This window comes from Anopheles coluzzii, chromosome X, assembly GCF_943734685.1.
Source record: "Anopheles coluzzii chromosome X, AcolN3, whole genome shotgun sequence".
Lineage (NCBI taxonomy): Eukaryota > Metazoa > Arthropoda > Insecta > Diptera > Culicidae > Anopheles > Anopheles coluzzii.
In genome coordinates, this window is record NC_064669.1 from 15,727,124 (window position 1) to 15,740,986 (window position 13,863).

Sequence of the window (13,863 nt, forward strand, 5' to 3'; positions counted from 1 at the left end):
CATCCTTTAATGCGCATGATATGACACACCAGCAACAATCTTTTTTTTTTTAATTCTGGATGGAGGAATTTTCGAGAGAGAAAAATCCCCCCCCCCCCCCCCCCAGTTGTGATCTTCTCTTGATGCGCAGGACTCGTGCCGTGCAGTTAAAAAAAAACAAAAATATCTATTTAATCCGTGTGTCTGTATTGGTGGGGATGGTGGAGGATTTTTTTAGAGGAAATTAATCAGACCCCCTCAACTGTTTCCTTCAACACATTATTCTTGCCCATTATTCGGCAACCTTCAGCGTCGAAGACGTACTGCGGTTGTGTTGAATAATTCAAATCGCTTTCACCACGTTGCTGTGCGTGAGGTGAAGCTATGTAACACCGACCCGTGCTACCGCCTCTGCCCTATTCCGTTGCACTACCGACTGGGAGTGACCCGTTTTGGGGGAGAGTGTGTGTATGTTTTTTTCTCTGGCGCGCGCAAGGCTGTTGTTTCTCCACCGTTACGATTGCCGTTTGTCCGGCGCGGCGAGTCCTCGGAGATCCTCTCGCTCGCAAGCAAGATGCGGGAAAAAACCTACCACAAGGCTACCTGTCCTGGCAGGCACGCCCACACCCAAGGCCCACGAGGCTCTGGCGATCAGAGCGGCGGCGGTGAAACTATCCCAATTCATCATTGGCGTGCGCATTCCGCGGTTTGACGGGTTCGTTCGTGGACGCAAACCTGGCGTGCCAAAGTGTTCTCCTCCTCTAGGGGATGGGAGCCGACTAAGATCAGCAGTTGCTTACCAATCGTCCTTGACGCCGTGTGCTGTGCTCCGAGACTGCTGGGAAAAAGGATTGCCAAAGCGAAGTGTTTGTTGGTGGTGATAATTTGGTAACTGTCGAAACCGCCTTTGGAAATGTCAAAAATGCTGGAAACGGTACAGGCTAGATGCCGCCAACTGTGCCAGCGCTGCAAATGTACCAGGTGTGTGTGTGTGTCTATTTGGCAGTTAACTACCTTAATATCCTTTTCAGGGATGGGGGAAGCGATTTGAGCGATTCTTTCAATGTGTAGACTTTAGGCAGATTAGTGATATTGAGTGATAAGATTGAGATACACTAGTGACACCAATACTGTTAAGCTTAGTATTCTAATTGATTTTTTGTTTTTTTTTTTTATTTACATACTTAGCAATCCGGACGCTGGCCGATGGGAGCGTGAGCGCAACAACGACCCCGAGCTGCCCACAACGTCCCGTACCGCTGTGCCGCTTAATCCTGGCCGACGCGTCACACGCCTGCAAAGGCGCCAGGTGGAACAGCAAGAGGACCAGGTAAGTTCGCGACTTTGTTCGAGCTTTCTATTTGCTTCCAATGTGTACGCGAAAAACCTCCTTCAAACGATCATACCACGAATGCGATTATCTGTCACACTCAATCAATTCTATCACGCGTCTAATCGGGTGCAACTCTTGCTTGTTACGTTTGCTGTATTTTTTTTTTTAATTATTTTATTTCCCTCCACCCTGTCATGTTTTCTGCGTCATGATGCTCTTCTGCCGTTCGCAAGGATGGCAGGATTGCTGGAGCAGGAAACTGGCTGGCTGGTTTAAAAATAAAATCGAGCTTACCCAGGGAAAATTCCCGAACCGCGTCGTCATGGACCCACACACACACACACACACACACACACACACACACACACACACACACACACACACACACACACACACACACACACACACACACACACACACACACACACACACACACACACACACACACGCGCGCGCGCGCGCGCGCCTGTACACGATATGCAACAGGTTGCACTGATCCTCGTCGAGCGATTTTAGCGAGTCTGCTGGTTTGTTTGCAAACCAGCCTCGGCTATCAATTGCAGATGGTGTTTGCGTTTGGTGAGCTTCTGCTAAAAGCTTCTGTTCTGCCCGCGCGCCTTTTTCGACATCTCCAGGAGGTAATGGAGGAGCGGCAGGGAGGGATTGATTGTGTTCCCGCGGCTGCTAATGGATTGTGACAGGCGCGCGTACGCGCTTTGTTTGATACTTTTCTTTCTGTCCGGGAGCCCAGTAATGGTTTGATTTTGTAGCGACATTGCGACATGTGTCTGTGTGCCTGTGGCGCTCCATTGCGGAAAATGGACGACGGTTGCGGTTTGTTTTCATTGATTGTTATTTATTTCACCACGAGCGGCTTCGTTTGAAATTGTAATCAATGTTTTATTTTAGTTTTTAATTATTATTCTTATATTAATCGAACGCATTTATAAAGCCAAACGACAAAGCTTGCGCTCCGTAGTCAATAGCTATGAATTAATTTTTACTGTCAATTATAATCGAAATATGCGAAATAGTCTCCATTTAGAAGCCAGTTGAATCTGTCTATAATCGTTCCGGAGCGTTCACTCAATTTTCAACAAATCTCGGTATTCGGTGCTCGGTTTAATTACTTCTATTTCTGTCAAGTGTATCAAGAAAGTGCAGATTTAAGTGCAAAGTAAGCTAGAAAGAACCCTAATGAAAATGACGGCCTTTTGGCAGGCTCTGTGCAAAAAGTGTCTAAAATCTAAAATAAAACTTATGTAAAATAAAACATGCGATTCTTTCACTTGGTGTGGAAGCTTGACTGTGTTGAGGTTTTACTGGAGTCTATGTCTCACTTATGTTCACGGTTCGCAAGCTTTTTTGATTTGGTCATGTAGGCGGATTCTGTCAATTAAAATTTAGATATTCAATGCTGTTGTATCCCGGTTTTACGACCTCTAAAAGCCGGGTACGCTTCCAAGCGAAGCTTTTGTGCGCCGAAGCCCACCGAAGCACCGACGGTCCTTGTCCACTATTGGACTGTTTCGCTGCCGGCTCGTTCATCGTTCGTGCCGGTAGTGAGCCCATAAATTTGCCAATTGGAATTTCAGTCAAAATGCAATTTTGAAGAATGCGACGTTTATTCTAGACTGTCCGCCATGACCCAGAACGCCAAACTGCGCTTGAAACGTTTACAGCACGCATCAAAGGTATGTTTGCTTTGGAGGATTGGGTTGCGATAGAAAATTCTAATTAACGTGAGCGAGATGGCGAGCAAAATTATGTGTGGCGAGTTTCACACGAGTTCGATGGATGAATGATGACCAAAGATGCGCAGGCAATGTGACTGTGACGGACACACATATGGTGCTTTTTTTGTCGTTTCTCCCGTGTCGGCTGAACCCGTCCTGGAAGCTTTGTAAATCATGCTGTTTTATGATCCACATTCGGCGGGGTCTGCTCGGAGCAATTTTGCGAAGCATGGCCATAAAAGTCGTCCAGATTTAATGCTTTTAATTTATATTTTTGCTTAAGTTTCGCAAAAATATCAGCTTTAGCAAAAATCAGCAAACAAGCTCAAATTCAACTTTACACTTTGTCCCAGAACTCTTTTCTGTTTTTTTTTTTGTGTGTCAGATTCCTAGCAGCAGACAAATGCATAGAAAAGGAAGAGTTGAGCATCCGTTCTTGATTTTTATTTTCTAATGCCACTGCCACTCTCAACTACATTTCCCATCACTTTCTATCGCTCTGTAGTGCGCACGATTCACACCTTCGCTATCGTCTCTAGGTGCATTGAAATTCCGCCCGCTTGCACCGAGGGAACTAGGAAGGTATCCTGCGACGGAGGCTATTGTTTTTACCTCGTCCTTTTAAGTTAGTGGTCGCCATGTTCAAGTTCAAGTGTTTATGGGTGCTTTATTTGAATTTCTTTTTGTAAAAGGTTTTTGGGTGAACTCTGGGGGTGAAGCCCTTCTCGGTGGCCGTATGGGTGTGTAGAAACGCAACACCCCCTCTCCGCGCATAGAGACACGCATTAGACGGTGATCAAATTTTAGGGGTGACCCAACACACGACACGGCCCCGAATGTGCTTCGCGATTTGTCTCTCCGTTCGGCCATTAAATTCCTCGCAAGCGTTTGCCTGTGTGGTGGAGGAGGGGCAGGGCTAAACATTACGGTAGGATGGTAAATACTTGTGCGAGTTCACTAGAGATAGAGTCAGTGGCAAGAATAATGGCTGCCAACCGACTGTAGTTGAGTTGTTGCGCTTAGACAATTAATGGTCCTTCGAACCGGATTTTGTTTTAGTTTTGCGGCTGTTGGATGTTAATTATTGTTTGGTGGTTAAACTTATTCAATTTTTCAACATGGCATTTCAAACCTTTGCCGCGGTCACCAGCAACGCTGGCATCTACTGGCTAATGCACGCATCTAGTACGAGTTTGCGTGTATTCTTATCAGCATCTAACGTTCACACCCCTGTCACGGATTAATCGCTTTATCTCGAATAAGAGCGTTTGTGCATTCTTTGCTGCCTCGCCGACAATTAGCTAGACATAATTGTCGTTTAATGTTGGTGCCAGTGGTATCGAGGTGATAATCGGCCGTGACAAAGTTTGCCCCCATTCGTCACACATCCATGTAGCTAGTCAACCGACCCGCTCTAGACGGGTGCCGACCGGCTAGGCCCTACTGTTTGCACTTTCGCACATTCGCTTCTGTGGACGACATTTTAAAAATAGTCCGTGAAGCTGCGTTTCAAACGAAGCCGATCCCGTTCCCCATTCTCCCCCTCTCCCTCTTCATCCACTCCTGCCAAGGCCAGAGATAGCAATGCACGTGTGAACACCTGGAAAATGTTCGCTAGCGAATGGGAAGAAGTAGCGTAAGGGAGAAGTCTCCAAACGAAGCTTCTGGGAACTCTGTGTCTTATTGCTGTGTTTCCCTCTATCCGTGTCGAATAGCGAGCACATGGTGTGGCGTACTGGTATAGTGGCGCAAAATTATCCAAAGCAATTGCTATTGCAGGAATCGATTGCAAATGCACCCTGCGCGTCGATGTTGGCAACTTGTTGCATGTCTGATTTCACCCTTTTGGTGGCTCAAACGGCAGCACACGATAATGAAAACGTCGCGACGGGTGATTAGGGCCGGAAAATAGGCATCGTGTCCTGTTTGTATATTGAAAGTGTAGTAAAGTGAAGTTGACAGGAATCATTAGCACATTATTGGGCCTATTTTGTGAGTCAAATGGAAAAGTGTCAAACAAACCGAAATTTTACGACCAATATGCGACATGAGTGTTACAGATACGTGTCGAAAATGCTGATTTGCTATTATGATCATGAAAAAAATCAAGAAATCACTAAAAAGTTTGTAAAACACCAAATTTTGTCCGTTAGTCCAGGTAGGTTTTGCTTGACTCACATAATTGGCCCTTATATATATTTGTTGTTGTTGATATCAGTACCACACATCCGGCAAGCTATTGTGCGTTGGTAGGCACGTTTTGGTCGCGTCTAGAAGATCCGGTGGAGAAAGGGCGTCGAAACCAATTCTTTGATTTGCATTTTCTGGAAGCTCCAGAAGGTAAAGAAGCGAAAATACAATCTTGATGGTGTATGACTTCCGCGAGTTTGTATGTTTCAGCAGTTGCAGAGTGATCGGTGTTGGGTTTGGAGTTGTCTTACCGATTTGATTTGTTGACGTTACAGGATGTAAGTATCATTCTCTTGGGCCTGTCGGGGCGATAATCGGGATAGAGCCAAGTTTTTTTTTACAAACAAATGAATCACGCTTTCCAAGATATCAAAACACAACTGCCAACGGTGTTGGCACAATGTAACCTTGACATAGTAGTGCCATCAGATCATGCGCATCGGAGCCTCATGCGAACACCACGTACAGATATAATACCAATGCTTTGGGAAAGTTTCAAAAAATACATATTCTTCTTTCGTTTTTGTTTGTTTGTTCAAAAGGATGTTTCTGTTCGTCTGTTCCTTGCTGCTACGGTACCTTTTTGGCTTCCCTTTTTTGTTTTGCACCCCATCCTCCCACCTTTTCACTTGCCGATAAGCCTAAGGTACGCTGTTTTCCTTTCTTCTGTCTTCCCAGCGAAAAAAACTCTCCCCTTTCGCCACTTCGAACTCGGATACTTTCCATTCATATCCACACCCCAACCCCCGGAGTTGCATGTCTCTCGCTTTGTGCGTGTGCAGGTGCATGTGTGTGTGTGTGTCTCTGCGCGTCTGTCCGTTTTCAAACCGACTAGAAAATGCTGCTTGTTGTGTCGTTATGCGTTACTTGATGTGGAGGGCGTTTTTTTTCCTGCAACAGTTCACACGGCCACAACGCAACTGATGACGTGCCGGTCTGGTTGCAGCTGGTGGCACCCTGCCCCCTTCCCGCCCCTTCCCCACCTCTCTCTCCCTCTTGCACACACACACACACTGTGTCACTCGTTTGTTCGGATGCTGTGCGGTCACGGGCTGGGTGTCTGGGCGCGCGCATGCGCGCGAAAACTGCCACAACTCGTCGCATTTGCGCGTACTCTAGTTTGCGGCTGACCGAAGCGGCGGGCGCGAAGAGACGCACAATACACACCGCCTCTCCGGCTGGCGGTGGTGGTCCGCTTCTCGCGCTTTGGGTGTTCCGAATGGCTGCAGCCGTGCCCTGTCGACATCTTTCCACACCAGTCTAGCGTCCTGTAGAGCGGGGGGAAATAAAAAAGAAAAGAACCGGATGCGCAACCGCTCCTTCTGTTTCGGACGCTTCTTCAAACCAGACCTTGCTTACCGGCCTGTTCTCCACGCCACGGCGCCCACCAGGGGTTGCTTGTGGTGTTGTTTGGGCCGTCCTCACCGTTTCGGACTAAACCAATTTTTTGAATGGCAACATTTTGCCCCCCAAACACGAGTGCGCGCGCGCGCGCTCATCGTCGAATGCGCGTTGCGCGTTCCCTTGCAAAATCAGATGATTGATTTTGGTTTACTGTCGTTGTTGCTGTTGTTGTTGTTGTTGTTGTTGTTAATGTAAACTACAACCGTACAGAAAAGCAAAAATAAAATCAGGCTGGGAGGCGGAAGGAGGAGGTATTTGATTCACGGCGGGGCGGGGTTGTCGAAGCAGGGTGTGGATTTCTATTATGGGAAAGGATTCACACATCGGTCGCCCAACCATTATTTTTAGTTCGTCTGCATTTGCCATCCCCGTTCACTCTGGTTTTATTACCACCCCCATCGCCCCTCTCCCAACCCCTTATATTCTAACCACTGGTCGACCACCGTCGTTAGTTTTGGAAGGGTAAATTGCTAACCGCTTCTTTATTTCGTTTCACCAGAATGGGCAGCGGGTGTATCATTTGGGGGTGGCTCTCTTCGGCTCCCAACTTAAAATCGGTTGAGGTAGAAACAAAATCATTTCCCCGAATGCCCCTTTCGCTCTCCAACACACAAAACAAACCAGATTGTGATGACGCAAGGTTTGATGCTGAGAAGGGGGGTTGTTCGATCGATTTTTTTCCTGATTTTCCACAGCGCTTGCGGGAGGATGGGAGGGAACGCAGATAGCGGAAATTCGTATTTTTATTCCACCAATTTTAAACCCGCTCGCGCACACTCTCACTCTCTATTTCTCTCAATATCTACCGATCTGCTACTATAGGATCGACTTTTTTTTAAAGGCAACTCGCTCGCCTGCCCCCTTTCTCTCTCTCTCTCTCTCTCTCTCTCTCTCTTTTTTTCGATCGATCGATTGTGTATCGTGCTGTCTACAAAAATAAAAAAAGAAAAGCCACTCTATCTCAAGGACCTTGTCCGTTTTGCCCCTGTCTGTGTATGTGTGTGTGTGTTGTTGCGCCGTTAGGGCATACAAGTGTGAGTTTCTAATTAGTTTTAGTCGAGTTGCGCAAAAGCGTTGCTTAGCTCTCTCTCTCTCTCTCTCTCTCTCTATCTCTCTCTCTCTATCTCTCTCTCTCTCTCTCTCTTTCTCTCTCTATCTCTCTCTCCCTCTCTCTCTCTCTCTCTCTCTCTCTCTCTCTCTCTCTCTCTCTCTCTCTCTCTCTCTCTCTCTCTCTCTCTCTCTCTCTCTCTCTCTCTCTCTCTCTCTCTCTCGATCCCTTTCCCATGTTCTCCCTACGTTCTCCCTGTGTTCGAAATCGAAAGACGATTTTATGACTTTTTTTTGTTGTTTTTGCCCTAGCGCACAGTGAGCACACGGCGTAGCACAAACAAAGCAAACAGCCGTAAGCACAACTTTTACCGGCATGATTTAAAAGATAGTTGATTATATCGGTGCCGCATTTTCCGAACAGGGCCGAGAGAGGAACTCGGATATGAAAAGGGTAAAGGAAAAATTGGACGAAAAAAAAACTCAAACGCATCGTGTTAATGGAAGATTTTATGCCAGCTTGCCGTAGCGCACAAACGATCCTGTGCGGCGCACAACACCCGCCAAACCACGGGTTTAATCTCCCTTACCCCCGCAATGCGCTGCGCTTCGGCTTTTTGCCACAGGGGAGCGAGAGCGCGCGCGCGCGCGATTCTTGCTCGGGGTATTCGCGCGCTTCGCCAGCAGAAAAACAAACGGCTGATCAACGCGCTCGCCATAACAAGTGGCGATACAACACACAAGTGTACGTGTGTGTGCGTGTGTGTTTAATCGCTACCGATCGTACGACTGGCTCAGTTTTTCCCATCCTTTCAGTGTGCCGTTGGTGTTGTTTCAGTTAGTGAACGACATTGAAAGTTTTCCTCGCGTCAGTTTTGCACAAGTGCCCTAAATCAAACAGTGAGTGTCTTTACGCGTGTGTGTGTGTGCGTGTGTATGTGTCCAGTGATCCGCATCCTTCCAGTTGGGCGAGTTAATTGGTGGAAAATCGTGTTGTGTGTCTCTTTGCGCCTGCAACTGATTTTCCCCCCACCGTATCACTTGTGAATGTGTATGTATGTATGCGGGTGAGTGGGTGGATTTCAGGTTGGCGTGTTCGCGACCGGGATCGCTGGATTGCGGCACCAAAATCGCCCGTACATCAAAACAAGTCTCCTTGCGTGTTGGAAACGCGCTCAAAGAAGCGTGTGCACCGAAATACTCCCTTCTTATCACATCTGGTTGTCACATTCTGCCGCGGGATGCCATCACAATCAAATGCAGCACACACGCATTATGGTTTTGGCTTTCCACCCAATCCACCAATCAAATCAGGCCCCCCCCTACACCACACCCCGTACAGTGTGTGTGCGTGCGCGTTGTCGTTTTTATTGTCTCTTCGCGCACACTCTCTTACGGACGCGCTCGCAAATCGGTACCCACATACCGGGCGGGTTTGTGTGTGCAGGCGTGCTGGGACTGTGTGTGTTTAGAAATGATCTGTGTGCGTGTGTGCATAGGGAAGCGAAGAAATCCCAAAATCGCAATATTTTGAGCATCATTTTTCGAAGCTTTTGGGGTATTGGATTTTTTTTTTGCAAAACGCAAACGCGCACAGAAAGGCCCTCGCGTAAGTCGTTAAATGTTGAGCCGCAACACCCGGGCCGTGGTTCGCACGCAGACCAATACCGAGAAGCGAAGGTTTATGACGTTCCCTGCCCTACCTATACCGTTCTCCTCTTCCTCGGTCCCCGTTATTCCAGTCGCCTCCAGCTTCGTTGACGCTTGTCTTCTCGTGCACATTCCCCCCCCCCCCCCCCCCGGCATATGCGATGTGTGGGGATGCTGGCGTTCAGAATTAGCAGCAGCGAGCATGTCATAAAACATCATCACCAAAGTTAATTAGAAAAAATGCCAAGCAAACGAAGTTATTTTCTTTTCTTTTTTTTTTGAACACGGAGCACCAAGACAGGAGGTTCTCGATAACGCAGAGCACAAACAGCGCTTCTGAAATCTACTACTTCCATGATGGATGCGTAGGCTCTACCGGTGTTGCTTTAGAAAGCGGTTGATTTTAGGCTTCCCTAGGTGCCGGGTGCGATGGTAAAAGTTTTCAATGAGAAGCACACTGACACACACACAAGCACTTCTTAAGGCATACCATATCGCCCGCCAGCTCGTCGTGTAGCGGATAAGGCGGTGGCTGTTTGCGATAACGTTCCTTTATCTTCATCTTCGTCTTTCGACGATGGTTTTGTTTTCTCCTGGAGGATATCCTCTCTGCGTTCATCCTTGAAGCATGCATGCGTGCGTTGTCATTGCTTCTACCAGTCAGTCATCCTCAGTCGCCTGTGAAGCGGGTCCAGAGAAGACTTTTTGGCGGCAACACGGCGTTGTGATCTTTCGCTAGCATTCTTCAGCTACCGTGGGGAAAGGGTATGTGCTGGGGGTGTGTTTGTGGTGGTTTGGGTCCGGGTCTTGTCTTGGTTTGCCGGGTCTTGCGTCTTGAAAGTCGAAACTCTGTGGGACTCAATATACGTGGTGCGCGTTTATGTTCTTTTATGTGTTTATGTTCATATTTTTGCTTACGTCTGTTGCTTCACTTTTGGTTCTGCGCGAGCATATAAACCGGCTTATCGGGTGTAGCGAGATGCATACGCACTGGTGTGCATAGAGACCCACGGCTCTTTCCCCCAATGTTGGTCCCGAGGTTCGGCCGCCTCGTCCCCGCGCCTGTCCTGGTACACGTAAATATGCGTGCCGCGCTGAATCTTTTTACGACCCAATTCCCAACAACAACACAATGCTCCTTCGGTGGTGGTTTAGCGCATCGAACCTCACGAGGCACGAAGCTGGTTCAGACGACCGACCGACCACCAGCGGCGAGGGTGAACGTGCGGGAGTGGGTCGCGCACATCAATCCTTTGTGATGCTCGGGTCCCGGGACGATTCTCAACTGCGGAATATTGCTTGTGGCCGGTCCCTGGTCACGGTCACTGTCTTGCGCTGGAATGACTTCACGGCTCTGGCCGATTCGTTTCAGGTGACCATGATGGGGATCTCTCTGCGTATCTGTCCGTGTCAAACTGGCAAGATTATCCACGCGGAACAGTAGCTAGATAGTGAGATAGAGAGATAGAGAGATAGAGAGATAGAGAGATAGAGAGATAGAGAGATAGAGAGATAGAGATATAGAGAGATAGAGAGATAGAGAGATAGAGAGATAGAGAGATAGAGAGATAGAGAGATAGAGAGATAGAGAGATAGAGAGATAGAGAGATAGAGAGATAGAGAGATAGAGAGATAGAGAGGTAGAGAGATAGAGAGATAGAGCGATAGAGAGATAGAGAGATAGAGAGATAGAGAGATAGAGAGATAGAGAGATAGAGAGATAGAGAGATAGAGAGATAGAGAGATAGAGAGATAGAGAGATAGAGAGATAGAGAGATAGAGAGATAGAGAGATAGAGAGATAGAGAGATAGAGAGATAGAGAGATAGAGAGATAGAGAGATAGAGAGATAGAGAGATAGAGAGATAGAGAGATAGAGAGATAGAGAGATAGAGATATAGAGATATAGAGATATAGAGAGAGATAGAGATATAGAGAGATAGAGAGATAGAGAGAGATAGAGAGATGGAGAGAGATGGAGAGAGATAGAGAGATAGAGAGATAGAGAGATAGAGAGATAGAGAGATAGAGAGATAGAGAGAGAGATAGAGAGATAGAGAGATAGAGAGATAGAGAGATAGAGAGATAGAGAGATAGAGAGATAGAGAGATAGAGAGATAGAGAGATAGAGACATAGAGAGATAGAGAGATAGAGAGATAGAGAGATAGAGAGATAGAGAGATAGAGAGATTTCGTTATAGGCTACCATCATTTTTGTATTTCAAAATCATAAAAATCTCATAACGAACGCAAGGCACGCAATCAAAACCAAACCCATTGCAGGGAGATGTTATATTAAACATGACGCTGTTTCCCTTAATGAATCGAACGCCATTGATAAAAAGGGATTTGGGCAAGCGTGAGGCAAAGATTGGTTCAAGTCGCTCAGGAGTGAGATCGGGCAATAAGGGCATAAGAAATATACAAGGAACATAGATTCGTCGGTGACTTTGCGTTGAACAATACACTATTTTGCTCTTCTACTGTTTAAAATGAGTGTCATATTTTTGAAACATTTCATGAGCATACATTATCTGAAAATAGGGCATACAGACGATCTTGTTTGTATGTACGTGTGTGTGTGTAGAATTGACTATCTAAAACACATTCATTACTCATCGGATCTCATGCTTTGTCGTGATATCTTCATCAAAGGAAAGTCACTCAAAACATTGAATGAATCTATTGCAATGTCTGACCTTACTGCAGGGTTTCTTGCTGTTTCGCTCAGCCGAAGCTGCAGAACGATGATGGTGAATGACAAAGGCGAAGCCGAAGGTACGTTTGCGATGAATCATCATTTTCGTTTGCGAGTTGTGTTCTACTTGGGGATGTTACAGTTTAGGGAGGATGAGACAAAGCTTGGCAACAGGGCCTAGACATCGAAGGCGAGGGTAACCTTTTTTGTGCCGAAGACGCCGTGAAATGTTTGAACCTTCGAATCGAACCTGCCCGAAGCGGTTGGTGAGCGGTCCGAGAGAGGGTCCTTTTTTGGGAGCGGGACACAATTTAAGAATGCATTTGATTGGCAAAATCAAACTCGATTTCTGCTACAAAATAATCCAAAAATGGGAATAGTAGCATGATATTTGACGCAATTGTCTTCTATTCTGTAATGAAAACAAAGAATTACCGGCAACTGCCCCCAAAGGGTATCCGTTTAGTTCATCCAGCCACACTCCCGGCCGATGAACACATTTTCGGCCAAGCACAACCCGAACGACATGCTCGATCGTGTTTTCCTAAGCTAGTATTAGTGTTTGTGCGAATGTGTGAGTTTGTGTGTGAGATGGGATAGGGTAAGCGAGAAAGCGTCGTGCACTCCCGTACGCTACCGAGTGAGCAAGCAACACCCAAGGGGGGGGGGGGGGGGCCGACGACCGACAGTGCTGCGCTAGAAAGGGAAACCAAGAGCGGATCACACACGCGCCACAGCGATCTGACGGAGATGCACGATGATGCAAATGCACTGCCCTTTGGTGGTATAGGTTTGCCGGTTCGCGTTGGTGTGCGTGTGTCAGAATTTTGCTTGTGTTCGGGGAGCCGCTGGCTTCGGCCTAACGTTAGCAGGATCGAAGCGCTGTCGATCACTTCGTTTTCTAACTTCAACCGGTTCAGTCGTCTCTTAGAGTTTCTTCCTCGGTGTTCGTTGAAATCTTTGACCCAACGTGTGTTGTACGAAGTCAGCTTACGGCGTTGTACAGAGCATTGCCTGGAATTATTCCACAGTGTTGTGCGTCGTCGAGTGATTAGAATTTTGTGAAGAACAATTGTGAGTGATAAAGACTATAAAAGTAAACTTGAAGCAAAAACAAAACCCCGGCTCGCGGAAAAGTCGTTCGATCTCGTGAAGTTGCACGCGGTTGTTTTTCGCGATTGTAAATTGGTGCTGTGTGTGCGCAAACCCCCGTGTACGACGATAGTATTGTGTGCATAAACGTGTTATGCAAACACAGCCAGCTGAATATAAGCAAGCCGTAAATATCTGCACACATTTTGACTACTATTTTGCCCTTCACCCTTCTTGCGCAATCCTAGCTAACACTTACTCTGTTTCCTTCCATCACACTTACCCATGATCACGCTAGAGCATCATTCAGATATTCTACAATCATTCCAAAATTGCAATCCACCCATCCCAAAACAATACTCACCCGCCACACCACGATCAAACTTGTTAGGCGTTTCAAAGCGGCTGTTCCGATGGAGAAAGGCAAAACTCTAAAGCACATGGACACGGGATGCAATCAACCAAACCGGCGGCGATTTCGATGCAAGCTTCTATTATTATGTGGTAGTGATGATGCAAAAGTATTTTTACGCAAGTGTGATGTGCTGCACTTTTTGGTTTTATGCGATATTGCCCAGCGCGTCAAATCAAACGCAAATCAATGCTCAACACTCAACACTCAATGCAATGCGACACAAGTGTGCAGTAAAACAGTTGTGCCGACGACCAAAGCGACGAACCCTCAAGCGCACATCCGATAAGCTGTTGGGGGGAGGGGTCGGTATGAGCGGTTCT

The 13,863-nt window shown here is 47.0% G+C and overlaps 1 protein-coding gene across 2 annotated transcripts in view; it reads left to right on the forward strand.

Moving 5' to 3' along the window:
• Window positions 1–1,344: 1,344 nt before the first annotated feature.
• LOC120950461 (uncharacterized) overlaps window positions 1,345–13,863 on the forward strand; it is a 50,406-nt gene continuing 37,887 nt past the window's right edge. The window contains exon 1 of one of the 2 annotated variants that reach the window (XM_049605132.1): window positions 1,345–8,589. The gene's annotated coding sequence lies outside the window, so the exon portion shown is untranslated. Of the gene's footprint in view, window positions 8,590–9,498; window positions 13,316–13,863 lie in introns of those variants that run through there. The other variant, XM_049605131.1, reaches the window with a different exon arrangement.